This window comes from Grammomys surdaster, unplaced genomic scaffold (assembly GCF_004785775.1).
Source record: "Grammomys surdaster isolate TR1022 unplaced genomic scaffold, NIH_TR_1.0 264, whole genome shotgun sequence".
Taxonomy (NCBI): Eukaryota; Metazoa; Chordata; class Mammalia; order Rodentia; family Muridae; genus Grammomys; species Grammomys surdaster.
Genome location: NW_021604705.1, coordinates 119,487 through 137,054, shown reverse-complemented (window position 1 = coordinate 137,054; position 17,568 = coordinate 119,487). Strand labels below are relative to the sequence as shown.

General features: G+C 38.3%; 1 pseudogene; it reads left to right on the top strand.

Moving 5' to 3' along the window:
* Window positions 1-4,000: 4,000 nt before the first annotated feature.
* The window catches only part of LOC114628125, a 131,181-nt pseudogene continuing 117,613 nt past the window's right edge, over window positions 4,001-17,568 (top strand).

Here is a 17,568-nt window from a genome sequence, read left to right as displayed (position 1 = left end):
TGTAAGTGTCCACTGCCATCTTTCTTTTCTCTCTAGTGTTTTTTTTTTTCAAATCCTCAGATCAGAGCCTAGTTTCTGACATAAAGTATGAGCTACTGATTTCATTTCACTAAATTTACTGAGTGGCATTTTAATTTGCAAAAATATATAAACTAAATTTCAAAAGTGAAATTACTAGTTCCAATCTCTTCTTTCAACAAAATTTGAAAAATATGCCACTGGGAAGTAATGGCTTTCAGGAATCCTGAGATTTTAGTAAACTCCCTTCCCTTGAATGGTAGTGGGATGATATTCAACCAAAGTATTAATTTGCAGTTCTTTGATTCTAGTCAACAATTTACTCATTATACTCTGGTGATCAATTTGATCTTCCCCATTGGGAATATAAACTTAAGAATTCATTGCACTTATTTAAATTATAGTTCATTTATGCAATGTATTGAATAACCTCTGGGCATGATTATACACCACAAAAGTAAAAGCAAAGCAAGCAATTTGAATTGGTGTTTAAAGATACAGAACAAATACCAAAAGAATATTCAAATTATGATGAGAACATATTTGTGTTTCTTTCATTTCCTCACCAGAGTATGGTCAAGATGGCTGAGTGCACATGCCACAGCTCTCACACATGGTTTATCTACTTTCATAAATCATACCAGGCACAGTACTATGAACTCAATCATCAGGATATAGTCTTTAAAATGGCATAGACACCCTACTGTTCAGGACTTCATGCAATCATCCTGGTGTTCATGGAAGTCAGCATTAGAATAAAAATTAATATTTAATAAATATAAAAGTAAAATTTAAACACTAAGCTAGAAGTGTTTTATCTACAGTTACAACTGGTACCAAGAGAATATTATATGACTGAAGGTATATTCACATTTCAGCTTGACTTGTGCACTAATAGGACTTGCAGGTAAACTAGACATTGCCAGAAAAAAATGGGAGCAGATATCTTTATCAATAGAAAAGTTAGCTTTGGGCTATTTGTTTTATCATTATCTGTGGTAAGAATTTCTCTTTAGTTTTATATAAAGAGACCAGAGTTACTCAGTACTTATAACTGAGATATTAAAGGAGACTTTATCAGTGTAATTTTCTACATGTGTGGGTCCCTAAACTTTTATATATTAAAACATTGATTTTCAGTGTTGTTTTATTTGGGGAAGGAGGTTCTAAAAATGAACATAAATTCATTCATTCACATAAGAGGCAAACTTGATAAGGTTAGTTAGTGTCTTTAGAAAAGAGATGCTAGAGTTCTCTCTCTCTCTCTCTCTCTCTCTCTCTCTCTCTCTCTCTCTCTCTCTCTCTCTCCAACAAAATCAGAACATGGTGGCTTCATAGTATTGAACTTCCAACTTCCAGAAAAGTGAGAAGATTAATTTTTGTTGCTTAAGATACCCTGTTTTTCATATTTTGACATGGCAATCTGTCATTTTCTTTCTGTTGCTATAATAAAATACTTAAGGAGAGAAGAGATTAGTTTTGCTTAGAGGTATAGCCTAGAGACCATCATAGTGGGGAACTTAAAATAGGGAACTTGATCAGGGAACAATGTTTGAATGCATGCTAATCTCAACGTGCTTTCTCTATGTTATACTAAAGTCAAGGAAACCCTGCCCTGGGAATGATAGTATCCGCAATGTGCAGGTCTTCCTCCTTCAATTATCATCATCCCAATAATCCCCAGTAGACCTATCCAGAGGCCCATCTCCCACGTAATTCTAACTTTTGTCAAGTTGATAATTAACACCAGCCATCAGACAATCCAAGAAGACTAATGCCATGAATAAAGCAGCTAAAATCCATCTAGGTCCTTTCTCTCCTCTTACTGGCATGCCCACACATGTGGCTTGAGAAGCAGCCCAAGGAAAGAGGGTAAATAGCAACAGCAACCAAACAGTAAATCCTTCGCTATTGCAGTGGCTTAGGTATGAAGTGCTCCTCGGAGACTGTGTGACTGAAATCCCCAGTGCAGCAGTATTCAAAGGTGAAGGTTTGGAAGATAACTGATTCGTGAATCATGAATTCTGGATTACTATTGCATTATTGAGTTGCGGTGGAACCCTTAAATGATGAGGGATAGTAGAAGAAAGTGAATCATCAGAGTAATCCTCTGCTCAGCCAAAAGAGGGGGTCTTGTTCTCATTCATTCTCTCTCTCAATGTTGTGGGTAACAAGAGGATGAATATCTCTCTTTCTTCTCACCCCACAGCCTCAGAAACACTGGACCCAACCAACCATAGACTGAAACCTATGAAACCAACAGCCAAAATTAGTCTAAATTTTGGCAAAAATAGTAAATATAATCAAAATAAAGTTATTTTCCTTTTTATACCATATACTGTCTATCAAACTTCCAGCCACCTATGAAAACTTTCTTAAGTTCTAAGCTGTAACATGAAGCCAAAAATTGTAAATTCAGAAATGCCTTTAAATGATAGAGTATTGGGCTGATCATAAAACTGTTACCTCTTGGCCCTGACTGGACTGTTCCTCACTGTATTCTTATAGGTGAAACTCTAAAGTCTGCTGCTGGCTTTTGTCAGTTGGCTTTTTGTCAGTCACTACTAAGGGGAAGGGGATCTGGGAATAAAGAAATTTCGCCTTCCTGTTCCTATCTTGATGCCGAATATGCATAAAAAACAAAGGACATTATGATGGCTAGTCTTTGTCATCACCTTGACAGGAAGTGAGAACCTTGGTTGAAGAATTGCTTCCATCAAATTGTCCTGTGGACATGTCTGTGGGGGATTTTTTTCATTTTTAGTTGATGTAGGAAGACCCAGCTCACTGCAGGTGTTACCATCGTTAGGTGGGTAAGCCTGGGGTATATAAGAAGGGTAGCTAAATGTGACAGAGAAAACAAGGCAGTAAGTGCCTTTCCCTTATGATTTCTGCTATATGTTCCTACCTTCCGTGTCATCATTGGCTTCCCTGTAACCTGTAGATCAAATAAACATGACAAGTCATATCTAGCCGTAACTCCAATTCCAGGTAATAAGGCACCCTCTTCTGGCCTCCATGGACACCAAATACACATGTACTCCAGGCAAAAGACAGAGAAATTTAAAAAAAAGAAAAGAAAAGAAAAGGAAAAACACTACAATAAAATTATTTTAAAATAAAATCCTGGCTGGAATGCAGTTCTGTTGCTACAGTGCTAACACAAAGCCCTGGGTTCAGTACCCAGGACTGAGTGATGCACAGCTTCAATCCTAGCACTCTGGAGGCAGGAGGATTAAGAAGTACATGGTGATCCTCAGTTATACAACAAGTTCAAAATAAGATTGGGCATGTCAAAATATTAAAGACTGGGTAGTTTAAGCAACAAAAATTAAATAAATGCATAGATAAATATAGCAAAGGTTTAATGAAACTGTAAATAACAACAACAACAACAAAAACCCACATCCCAACCTGGAGATTCACACCAGAGAAACAGAATAGCTGACATTTACCAGTGATGGGAACAAAACTAGAGCTACAGTTTGTTGGAGGTGTACCCTTCAGTGTGATTAAAAACTCTATCACTCTGGTCTTCTCTTGTAGGAGGAACTATGGTGGCTACCTCTATGTAAACAAATATGCGTTCCATAAATAAGGCAACCCTCTAGGTGTTGATGGCTCTCAAGAATCCTGATAGCAGCTACTCTAAGGAAATGATATAAGTGTGGATTGCAGAGATCTGTGAGACCTCCATATAGGCTGTTCCTCATCTACCCCTTGTGTGACATACCTACAGAGTGATATTTCTTTGAGGGCTAGTAGTCAATGAAGGGTAAGATCCTGGAAGACTGGACAACTTAAGACAGGCACTGTCCAGTATACTGGGAATCCTCAGAGGTAGGGTCAGCAATGCTGAGATAATGGTATCCCAGCAACAGGAACAGCTGCTGCCACCACATAAATGTCAGGGGTCAGGCTTCTCCTGTAGGAGGACCTCATAGAAGACCACCTGAGAGACCAAGGATTGCTCAGGCAGACAATGGCAGACAATTGGCAACTGCTGTTTAGAAGAGATGCTTTCTTGGGAGTAATGAGGCACAAATGGAGAGTATTAAAGAAGCTTGAAGTATCTGTCAGAAGAGCTTGCTGTGGTGTTTCTCACCTGCTCCCAGAGTTTGTGTCCCTGATTCTGTGTCACCTCACTTTTAAGCCCCAAGATCAGGTAGGATTGGAAGAGAGTATTCCAGGGCACAGCCAGCATTCTCTTACACGTCTAGTGATGCAGAGCAATCCTAGAAACACTTCACAGCAATTTGGTTGAGTAACTTTCTATTGAACAAATAAAACTAAGTGAAAACTATGAGCTTATAATTTATAAGTGTCCATTTTTCTTTTCTGTTTTGGAGGATGAGGATTAAATTCAGCACTTTGGGTAATAATACTTTATTACAGCAACAGGAAACCAAAAGACATATTTTGGAAGCCTGGAAAGGGGAGAAATTTAGTAGGACATGCAAGAATGAAAATGAGTAGAGGATAAATTCAATAATACTATGCTCCCCTAAATAAAAGAATATTATACCAGATAGCTTACATCCATCTGTGTTCTTTATCCCAACATATGCCTTCTGTCTCTGTGGATGAGCTTCAAATACATGCTTTATTGCAGTGATGACCCATCTCAAGAAATAGAATTTTTTTATAACTACCAAAGCAGAATGGATAGTTTGGACTTGTTATTATGAGGAAACTTATATTTGTTTAGAGCAATAGCTTCTACGTGTATGGCTCCCTGGTCTTCTATACAGCTATTTTCACCTTCTTTCTAAGTATTAACAAACTAGAGATATTATGACAAATATGTTTTATCCTCAGAAGCCTGAAAGTTACATAGGCCAAATACACATGGACTTAAGAAGCAGATATATATAATTCATATTGTGCTTAAAAATTCATAACTATCCTAAACTTATGATACTTGCATTCAATTTCTCTACAAAGAATATAAAAGTGGACAAAAGCAAACTTTTATTCTTCTGCCACAGAAGTTTGAGATGGTACATATATATTCATTTATATATGTATGTGTGTGTATGTAATGTCTTATTTAAATAAAGTTATATCTTTATAATTTGAAAAGGAGCATTAGCTATGAAAGTAATGTATATGTAATAAGCAGCATGCTAAGTTGCAAAATTACGATAAGTGTTTCACCATATGTAGATATATTAAAAAGCAAGATTATACATTTGTATATTTGTATGTAAAATTTAATCAGGAAAAATGTAATAAAAAGGGGTAACATGACTTCCACCATTCATAAAATTGTGTGTATACAGATACAGTAAGTACATATAATATCACTAAGGGACTGCTTTAGGTAGACACTGGTTTCATGGTTGTGACCCAGGGAAAACTATACAGAGTTCAGAGCACAGGTAGGGATGCACATCCGTAGCTGATGAAGAAAAGTAAGCAGCATCATTTCCACAAGAAATGAGTGTGTCAAAAAAGAAAGAAAGAAAAAGAAAAGAAAAACCAGGAAGAGGATAAATTGCATCATCAAAGGAAATAAATAGCTGAAACTAAAATGCTTGCTGCAGAGACACCTCGAAATTATGAGAAGACTCCACTGTGGATGAATCCCTCTGCCCATCTCAGCTAACATTTCCACAGCATAAGATGTAATAGCTTTCTGGCATTTTTACCACTGATGTCTATTGAAATAGTAATAGAACTCTCTTATCTCAAAGTAGATGAAAAGTAATATATACACAAATCAAAATGATTACAGTCTGTTACTTCATCTCTCAACCTTGACACTGAATCTCTCCATTTAAGGGAAAAAATACGCATCACAGCTCCTTGAGACAATTTCACACACTGTGTAATTCTTTTCTTTTTCATTTTGGCTTGTTTTAATGTAGAAATCTCCTATAAAAAAATTAATCATAGGACACTACCTAGGTGTATTTCAGAGCTCTGTGAAAGATGAATCGCCAATCCATAATAAGGCTGTTCAAGGCCTAGCAATAACAACACATGCTGTGGCCCAGTTTGGAAGGCCGCCTCCGTCCTTATCATTGCTCACAGACAGCAGTAAAGGACAAAGGCTCTGCTTTGTGAATAATTGCTGGCTACTTCATCACTCTTTGCTAAAGAACATGGTCCTCCCTCAGTGCTGTCCCCAAATCAATTGTTTAGAATATAGGGCAAGTACTAAGCCCCTTTGCTTTCTGATTCAATGTATTACAACCACTCTATTTGTTCATTTGTCTGTTTGCTCCACAGCCTAAGCTTATGGGAAAAGAACTGTAATGATCAATGAGAAACCTGAATCTATGGACAACAGCTTGGAAATCTTTTCTTTGATATTGATGTGATGTCAATAAGAATGGCAGTGAAAAAGTACTACTCACTTGAGGGAAAAAAGACACGTTCTCAAGAACTATGTTCAAGTACAATAGAAAGACTGGATGATTGAAATTCTTCTGTAGATAACTCAAGGGACAACAGAAGAATAATAAATGGAGCCATAGAAAACTGTGGGCCTAATAACTTCACACACAGCATGAGAATACAAAGGTCTTCTTAAAAAGAGAAATGAAATACTGAGAGGTTAGTAATGCCACCAAGTGGCAGTAATGGCACTTAGAAATTTAACAAACCAAGGCAAATGCAGCACTTGATATCCATCCCCAGCAATAACTATAAATTGATGGAGAATATGTCACCAAAGCCATGTGTAATGGGACATACCTAAAATCTCAGGGTTTAGGACTCTGAAACAAGAATACAGAGTGTGGGCTGAGCATGTTGACACATGCCTTCAATCTCAGAATTCAAGATACAGAGGCAGGAGGATCTCTAAGACTTAAATGCCAGCTGGTTCTATGTATTGAGTTCTAAACCAACCAGAAATGCTTATTGAGACCCTTCTAAGGGAGGAAACAGCAATTTTCTTTGAGGATATGTCTCCTTGGATGTCAATTAGAACCTACTGGATCCTTCCAAGGTATATGAACAGCCAAATTTGAGTTAGAGGATTATGGGATTTTATTTTCTAGGTGCTATTTTCTTTAATTAAAAAAATACAAGTTTAGACTTTAAGGCCAGCCTGGGCTATGTAGTAAAGGAATATTTCCAAAAGTGAAGGGAAGCGTGGAAGGAGGAGGAGAAAGAGGAGAAAATGTAGGTGAGAATGATGGAAGTTTGAGAACATTCTACATAGGCATGAAGTACATTCCATTTCCTATTCTCCAGTGTCTCTAAATGCCTTATTTGATACTTACCACAGTCTATGTCATAGTTTGATATTGTCCTATAAGTCCTTATCAGCATTATCTATTGAAGTCTAATTTTGATTCTGTGGAAGTTTATATTACAGCTCCTAGGAAACTGGTATCACTGAAGGTCATTACCTCCTTGAAGTAAACTAGATATGATGTTTTTTATTCTTTTGATACAGTGTTAAGTAAGAAGCAGACTTCTGCTTCAGAACAGCCTTTAGATAGAAAACACTATAAAATTTGAATTTGTGTTTCTTCCCCATCTTACTACATTTGCCTCATCCAGCTAAAAGAGAAAGTGAACTTTGTTTCCCTGTGTAATAGAAGGTATGTGTCACCAACTCTTTCAAAAACATAAGAACAAATATAATCCAAGAGAACCTTGAAATAAGGGGTAAAGCTTTCTCTAGAGTAATAAAGAAAGTTCTCCAAACTTGGAAAAATAAAATGTATGACAATATCTTCACAGATGAAGATGAAGACCCTTATCCTGCTCATTAAAAAGTTATAGAATTGCAGACAGAAAAACTAAAAGATGTGTGAGTTAAGGTTCATCTTCCCACCCCAAGAAAGCCAAACTCTAAAAGTATCCCTAAAATAATAGAAAGAATGTATGAGGAAGGAAGAAAAACTAGATAAATATGAAAGAAGTCAGCCATCCACAATCAAGGTGAACTAATACCATTGCAATTTTCCTCATAACATTCCTCAGAAGATGCAGGAGACATACAGCATCTCAATAAACCCAAGGCAGCAGGCTCCACTTCAACTCCCATCTGCACTAGAAAACACCATTTTAACTTCCATTGTGCCCAAAGTGTACCTGGACTATAGGAAGGGTTAATGTGCAAGACACACTCATCAGAAGCACACTCCTGGATGGCACATTCTTGAGGACCATACTGGTGTGTAGAGTTTCCTGATTGTTGTTTCTCCTCTCTTTCACCCTGACAATAAGGCTTGGATTTCACTGAACTATATGAAAGAGCAAGTCTAGATTAATGACTAAATAATAAGTGGGCTTCTTGAAAGTTCTCCCACTTAACCTGTTCTGTGACATTGCATGTGGGAACAATCATTGATCGTGTGTTTGGCCTAAATAAAACAACAAAGAGTAGTAGTCTTGGAGAGCTTGCTTCTCAAAGTTGGAATCTATTTTGTTGACAACAGAATGGCCAATACTGAGCTAGTTTTGATACTGTGGCTCTATAAAATGACTTAAAATCACATACAGAGATACATACTTTCAGCATTTTTATGAGGGTTGTTTTGGATATGTGGACTCTATTTTGAAGACTTATAAATTCTTAGAATGGTCTTCACTATTATTTTTTTTTATTATTTCTATAAAGTATAGTTCTGGGGCTGTGGGAAAAATGCTGCAGCTTTCCATACAGAGGGTCCCACATACAGGAGAAAGTCTAAGGTTCCAGAGGCTAGAAGCATTGGCAACGGCAGACCCCAATGACACGAGAAAGTCCTTGGTTCCAAAAGGGTTTATTTTCATGGCAGATGATAGATGGATCTGGATGTACCCCCCTGAAACTCAGAGCAGACCTGAGTTAAATAGGGAGGGAGAAAGGGGGAGGACCTGGGTACGAATGTTTAATTGGCTCTGCCCTCTGGCCTTCATTAGTATGTAAATCTTTCTAGGGCCTGAGGCCTGTAGTCACACTCTCTACCTGTGCACTTTGGGAGGGGCTATAATGGCCTAAGTGACTGAACAATTTAGGTCTATGGAGACTAGACTGCATGTCAGGACCCTGGGTTCTGGGGACATGGCCGGACACCTGCTGTTTCTCCCTTGGAGTCTCGGGGTTCCAGGCCCATGCCCAGCCAAGAACCAAGATACCATTACGCAGTCCCACATGGGACTTTGTGTCAATTGAATACAATAAGGGACCCAGACACAGCTAAATCCACACATTGAGAAAGATACCAAAAATATGCACTAAAGAAAAGACATACTCTTCTACAATAGAGGCAGGAAAATTGGGTACCTATAAATAGTAGAATTAAATTAGGTCCCAATCTCTCAATCTGTATAAAACACAACTTTAAATACATTAAAGAAGTTAACATAGGAGTTTATGCTGAAACGAAATGAGAAAGGGAAATGCTAGGGAGATTGTTCAGTGGGTAAATTGATTCTTGTATATCCACGAGGTCCTGAGTCTCAGTCCTTAGAACCTAAGTGAAATTAGCTATGGTCACATCCATCTGTGATCCCAATACCCTATGGTAACATTGGAAGATGAGGTAGGACACACTTCTCTGTGATCCCACTGTCTGTATGGGGAAATGGAAGCCACGGTCACACGCACTTGTGATTCTAGTATTCTATGGTGACATGAAAAGCTGGAATAGGAGAATCCCCAGAAGCTCACAGCCAATGTACACCAAAAAAATACTCAACCTCACTAGCCACCAGGGAAATAGAAATTAAAACTACATTGAGATTTTGTGTCTTTCTGGTTAGAAGAGAAGTCATCAAAAAATCATATAACAAATGCTGGTGGAAAAGTGAACAGATGGGAAACCTTAAACACACTACGTACAGTAGTTCAGACACTGTAGAAGTAAGTATACAGGATTCTCAAAAAAAAAAAATCAAAGATAGGTTTACCATATTACCTAGCTATATCACTCTATTATCCAAAGAATTCTAAGCCAACATATCGCAAAGATACATGTACATTGATGTTTATTGAAACAATAGCTCAGCTGGGGAAGTACAGCATCCGATGACAGGAACTCATAAGGAAAACATACATATATAGCAATAGATGTTTTCAAGTCATAACTGACATAGTTATGACATTTGAAGGAAAATGGAGTAACTGAAGATAAGCATGTAATTCCCATAAGGCTGGTCTCTGAAAGACAAACAGCATATGTTTTCTCTTATATGTGATTATTAGATTTTATAGTGATACATAAAATCATTTACATATATGTGGGAAGAAAATACAAAGGGAACTGTCTAGGGGAACAAATGGGACTGTGGGGAGAGCAGAGAAATGAAAACATTGTATAAATTGTTCTTGTGTCAAGTGTGAAATTAATATACACAGTAAAAATAGATAAACAGAAAGGATAAAAAATAGCTTTAGTAATAATTTGACAGTGTCAAAGGGCTGGCCTCATGTTCCTTTTGTTAGTCAAGTTATGAAGTCAACTTTTATTCTTCATTTACTTCAGCTGTAAAGAGACACACATAGAAAGTGGAGCCCAGTAGCATGTTTGAAAAGATAAACAAAGTATAAACTACAGCCTAATCATCAGGAGGTGGCAGCTGCTGATTTCTCTGTCCAAACTCTGCCCTCAGCCAGTAGTCTAGTCATTTCTCTGTTGTTATCATTCTTTTTAAGTGACGTTTAGAAAATGTCATTTTAGTTTTCTAGGGCTTTCTAAAATGCTTAATGGATTGGGCATTGTGTAAAATTTTAAAAATCTTATTATGCTTTCAAAATCTTATAATGTCAAAAATTTTAAGTCATTTTCTTCAACAAAAAAGTCTCAGTACCTCTCAGCTATCTGTTATGAAGCAAATGAAAGAGGGGCAGGGAAAAAAACAATTTAATGAAAATTGGCTTTGCTTTTTAAAAAGAGAGCTTTTAATCTTCCTAAATTGGTCCTTTGATGTAGAGAATTTCTAAGAGCAGGTCATTTTATAGACTAAAAGATCATGTTAAAGCCTTTACTTGAGGTGATGAAGACTTGATAATCCATTAGAAGAACCAGAATCATTAAAAAACAGAAAAGAACAAGGGTTTATTAGATGTACAAGATCAAGGTCTCCAGCACACTGAAGTAAGCAAGGCAGGCTTGCAGACTCAGGCAAGCCAGGGATTCTATTCTCACTGAACATTTCTTTAAAAGCAGATAAAGAACACTGAATCAATACATCACTGACAAGATTATTATTTTGTACAAGCTGAAGGTTGATGCAGGTCATTCCTCCCAAAGCAAACAGAATTTGTTAATTTAATCCAACAGACTTGGCAGTGAGACCAAACAGGAATTTAATCAGCAGGAGGAGGTGGTGAACATCTGAGAAAATTGAATGATTGCTGTGGAAAGAGTAAATATCATTACGGAAGGGTGAGGAGATGGAAAGACTGCTCCCTTCATGATTTCCATCTACTTCACCAAACAACAAATAATTCCAAGTAAGCCATTTCTGGGACTGCAGTGATGTCCTAATGTTACTTGTGCTGAGAAAATTTAAATTCATAAAGTTTTCTAGTCTGTCGCCTTTCCTGTTTTTTTTCCCCTAAAACTACAAGGTCATAAAATGAAGGATTAAGGGTCCCATAATTCAAGAGAAAATAGCAACTGACTTATCAGAGTTTCTCATCTGAACAGAATATGCCAGGGTGCTGACACCTTCTTGAAAGCTGTTAATACAAACAGAAAGCTCAGATGCATAAGACCGCAGCTGGTATTTGGTTCAGGAGTGTTGTAATCACCTTCAGAGCTGAGAGCATTCTTAAGGCACGCCTGCCATTAAAGAAGGATTAAATTAAGATTGCTTGTTTCCCTGCTGTTCCGAGGGACATCCATGAAATAATCAGGAAAGTATAATCAGACTCCCGCCTCCCTTCTACTTGGCCTTGTTCCTTTCTTTCCAAGCTCGTCCTTTTCCACAGAACTCCTCTAACTGTAGACACTCCCTTTCCCAATCCAGCCTCCTTGAATCCCCTTTTGAAAAGCATGAGCGTTTGAACTTTCTTGCTGATAAACCATGTAGATTTGAAAACCTGCATCTTTCTATAGCTTTGAGATTTTTTTCTCTAGTTATAAAAACTCTGTGTTACCAAATGAATGTATCATTCTTTGAAACTGAATCAATAAGCGAACTTCAGTCAAGGTTTCTCAAGAGTGACAATGTGAAAATGTAGTAAGAAGCCAAAATCCAATATTTTAGGTCTCCCGCAGTTGTCTTTAATGGTGCAATATCCTAAGGCAAATGACAGGATTTTGTGTGACCCTATGTTGTGTGACAAAAACTTGCCTTGGTAAACACAGCAAACATGTCTACACAACCTAGATAGAGAACCTACAGCAGCTCAAAGTATGACTACCACCAAAGTCTAGTGAATGTATTGTTGTTACTTACAGGAGCACAGATTACTTAAAGAGAGCTTCATCACCAGAGCCCACCCCAGCATGGGTGACAGCTCACAAAGCTGAAAACCTGGATCACAATGCACAGCCTGAAGACAGCTCAGCATGCTGAAGAGTGTCCATTCCAGATGCTTCAGTTGCTCTAAATGCGTTCCAGGAAGTTGGTCTGGTCTTCTGTCTTCCCTTCTTCTCAAAGGAACTCTCAGTTTTTAATGCTTACTCTGGCAGAAAGATGCCTAGAGGATCTGGTCAGTTTCAGGAACTTTCTGAAGCTTCTGTTGCTTACCTTCCTCCTCAAGAAGTTTCCTTGTAGGGAAGAAAGCTTGGAGGAAACTCTTACACAGTCTTCTAGAAAAGAAGTTTCCTGGCTTCAAGCAAAACTAGTCCTAGAAATGAAGAGATAAATAAAAACATAAATTGGAAAGAAAGAAAATAACAGGGCTGATATTTTAAGGCGTATATTGGGAGAACTGAAATTCTTAGCTGTATGTAAAAGAAAAAATGCTTTTTCATAAATATTCTATCTCGGAAGATAGCAAAAATACATGCCCAGTTTTTAAATGGTCTTGAATCATTTATCTACATATTTCATCTCCCAAATGAATCAAACTTTCTTTTTTATATGTATACTGTTCATCTGTCTTCTCCTTACAACTATGAAAATAGGATGGAACCTTCTATATAATTTCAACTCAGAATCTAAATATCCCTTTAAATATCTAATGTAGGTTGTTTATAAATGGCCACAAAAATCCCTTCTGTCTCTGCCTGTACTTTGTCCCTCTGCAATGTACCCTTGCAGCTTGGAGCATGGAGTAGAGTATCTTCCCGCACCAATTCTGAGCTGTCTTTATCACTTGCTTAGATTAATGGACTAGAGCGGAAGGGGCAATTTGTGACCTCCAAGTCTAGGCCTCATGAAAAATTCTTGTGGCTGTTCTCTCCTTTCCATGGTGTTATATTGAAACTGCCACTCAGAGAACAGACTCTAATAGCATGAGAAGTAAGTGACCTAGCTACCATAGCTAATGCCCTCCATAACAAACCAACCCAAACAAAGAGCCTCCAAGATCACCCCGCCTATTCAAGCTACCTCTTACACAGTTACATGAGCTGTTCCAGGTTAGACAAGAAGAGCCACTCAATTCTGTTCAACACATATTGTTTATGCACAGAATAATAAGCACATAAATGTTTTTAATTGTGCAGTAACAGGTCACTGACAGGTAACTGGGACTAGAGCAGGCAGAGCTCAACAAAACGTATGACATTAGCGTGGACTTTGGCACAAGGGGTGCATTGATTCTAGGAAAGAAATCAGATAGTAGTGTATCACTGAGAGAAAATACTACTATTAGTGGGTCACACTATTACCAGTTAAAAATATAAAAATGTAGGCCAGTAGTAGTGGCACAGGAGGCAGGGGTTCCTCTGTGACTTCAAGGCTTGAACTACAGCATGGGTTGAAGACAGCCAGGGCTACACAAAGAGAACTTTGTTTCAATACATACATACATACATACATACATACATACATACATACATACAATTTCAATAAAGTTGAAAGGTAAAATAATTGCCTAAATAATCTGTTATTCTGCCTTGGGCAATCTCCAGTGAATATCTCCAATCTCAAAACATAAAATTTCATAGTATATATAAATGTATAAGTTATTTGGGAATTTCACGTTATGAACCCCGAACACACTCCCTTCCCAGTACTTGCAGGTCTGCCCCACTGAGACTCTTCCAAAAAAAGAAGGGAAAAAAAGAAAAGTCTAATTTATGTTGTCTACCTATTCACTGGACCATGGTCAAACTCCCAGTTACCTGCTCCTTAAAACAGAGTCCTTCCCTACCTGCATCCCCTATAGAAGCCATCAACTGTGAACAGTTACATTTCAGCATCTTTAGCACACTTTTCAAAGGTTCTATTCTATGGTTTTCTGTTTAGGCTATTACTTTTACACAGAGACAAAAAAGACAAAAGGGGCAGGTCAGAGATGTAATGGGGTTTTCACAGAAGCCTTCAGTGTCCTTCTTGCTAATCTGTGACTCTGCAGTCATCAATGTCACAGCAAACTTAGCTACCTTGCCCTTTATAGTCAGGTGGCAGGAATCATAGAGACTTCCACACGGTTTCTGGATATACCACGGACCACGGACTTCCACATGGTTCCCTGTGTACATGACAGATCTCAGCATGGTCTCTGGCAGTGGTATCAGTACAGACCACGGACATCAACCCATTCTTCTGATGCTGCACAGACCACCAGACACCATCATGGACCTCAGCAGCAGCATAAGCCAAAGACATCAACATGGCCTCATGTGGCAATGCAGGCCACTCACATCATTACAGTTTCAGGCAGCAACACAGACCATGGACACCCACATGGCCTTTGGTAGTAACACTGGCCACAAACATCAACACAGACTCTGACTGCAATAGGACCATGGACCCAGACCTGGTTTTCCGAGGCAGAATAAACCCAAGACATCACCATGGACTCATGGGGAAGCTTAGACCACTCAGATCAATATGACCCCCAGCAGCAGCACAGCCCATGAATATCAACACTGTTTCAGTCTGTCCCACAGACCATGGACATCCACATTACCTTCTGTGGTAACAAGGGCCACAGACATCAACACAGACATTGGCTGCTATAGGACCACAGATGTGCTGCAACCAACCATGGATACCAAAGTGGCATCCATGAATTAGTATGGAATGTAGAGTTCCTCCAAAACGGTCCAATCCAGAAAATGAACCATTCTTATCTTAGATATCTTATTGTGCTCAGAGCCAGAGCATTCATTTAACAGACAGTGAGTTCAGGGGCTGAGTTGTAGTGAAGCTCCAGACTGTTGTGCACCACCCTGTCAGCCCTACTGGGCAACAACATGTCCCTCCATCCAGGGCAGGCTTCTCTCATGCATGTCACCACAGTCTCATCTCTAGTTCTGCTTCTTTCCACCACATGCTCACTGCTTCATTCCTCCCTATCCCACCTCTCCACTGAAGATTCGTTTGTCAAGAGTGTCATGGGAAACTGTAAAGCCCCTTTTGCTTCTTCTACAGACACCCAGAAAGGATCTTTCTCCTGATTCACACTGTCCCCTCTGGCAGTTTCAGGTTCACCTACAAAGCCAATCTTTTCCAAAAAAGAGGCTACAACTTTGTTCTTAACTTCTTCAGAATGAAGACACTGTGGAAGTATCTCCTCAGGATCTGTTCCATCTGCAAACTGAGTCATGACATCAAGATGTTGACATGGTTCAAGGTATCTGGTTTCTGACACACAACAATAATACTGGACCATCTCCCACTCATCTCTGATATCCTGATGTTGCCAGAGTCATGGTGGTCCTGCAGCTGTAGTTCTTCAGGACCGGCTCCTTCACATGTCCCAGCAGCTTGTAGATGAGGTAAACGTTGGGTTAGACCAATTATGAGTACTGTATGAGGGCCCAGATAGTAGCTGAACTGGTCAGCTGTCACGCTTGGGAAAATATAAAGTTTTTAATTACATGTGACAAAGCAAGGAGGAAAGAAAAAAATAATGACAAAATTAACTTATTATTTACAAATAGAATTTAAAGGAAGTTGCTCAATTGGAATTTAGGGTAGTCTCTGGAGTTGACAATGTGCCCAATTTTTTAAAATTATATTAGGACTGGAGAGAAGGCTCAGCAATTGAGAGCTACTGTTCTTCCAGAGAACAGAGTTCAGTCCTCAACATCAACATCAGGAGGCTCACAACCACCTGTAACTCTAGTGGTAGGGTGTCATGACATTATCTTCAGGACTTTATAGGCTATAGGCAAACACACACACACACACACACACACATACACATACACACACACATATACATGCATACAAACATGCACATTTGAATAAAAATAAATCTGGAAAATATAAAAACAGAAAAGAATTTTTCTTAGTTAAAGGGAGGTCAAAACTAGATTATGGTGGCATAATGCTATAATCCTAGCACTTGGGAGGTGGAGGCAGGAAGATCAAGAGATAAGATTCATCTTCAACTACATATGAAGTTCAAGAACAGCCTGAATTAAATGAAGCCATGTCCTGTCACAAAATATAAGACCAAAATGGAGGGTACAAAATCCTTCACTGTGACATCAGAAATATTAAAAATTTAAACCTCTTAGAAAGATACATGACTTCTAATGACACATAAAACAGTATCCCCAGTACACTGTCACACAAATACAAATCTGTCTCAAAAGTGTATAAATGAGGCTTTGTCTGCATGCCCTCAATCATAATAAGAAATGCAAAGAGTGTCCTTTTAGATGTTTTATTTTTATTTTGTTAAGACAGGGTCTCTCCTACAAAGCTTTGGGTATTTTGGAACTTACTACATGGACCAACCTGGCTGTCCTTGAACTCACAGAGATCTACCTGTCTCTGCCTCTTGAATCCTGGAATTAAAGGTGTGAACCACCATGCCGGGCTAAGAAACGTTGAAAGGTTTTTAAGAGTTGTATAATTTAGTGTAGCATGCACTAAAGTGGACTAGGCAGGTCAAGAGTCAAACAGACTCGTGGACCTCCAACTTCCCACTGACAAGAAAAACAAAATTAACTCAGTTACACAGGCCATTTCTTAAAGAAAAACAAAAGGTTATATCAAAAACAAAAGAATAAGGTAACAATTTATTGTGATAAAGTTAGTCTCTAGACCAAGAACATGTTCAGAAATAGGATAGAGAAACATGCACCTATTTAGATCTTATAATGTCCACAGCAAGTTATTCCCATTATTCCTTTATTAAATTCTTGTGGGTTTTCTTTTTTGTTAACCTGTTAGTCTTTCACTATAGCTGTGTACAAATCCTTTTTATTTATTATCCTCTTTATTTCACAGGTTTGTAGACCAAAAAGTCATTAAAATGAACTGGAGTAAAGGGTTTCATGTATATCTATACTTCATTCAGAAAACAAAATTCTCATCTTCAAGCATGATTATATATGGATACAGGATTTCTATAGGAACCCTGGGGATATAACTCTTGCTTGAATCTTCAAATTACATGCACACAGGTGACAGAGGGAGAGAGAAGGTAAGAAGAGAAGAGAAGAGAAGAGAAGAGAAGAGAAGAGAAGAGAAGAGAAGAGAAGAGAAGAGAAGAGAAGAGAAGAGAAGAGAAGAAAAGAA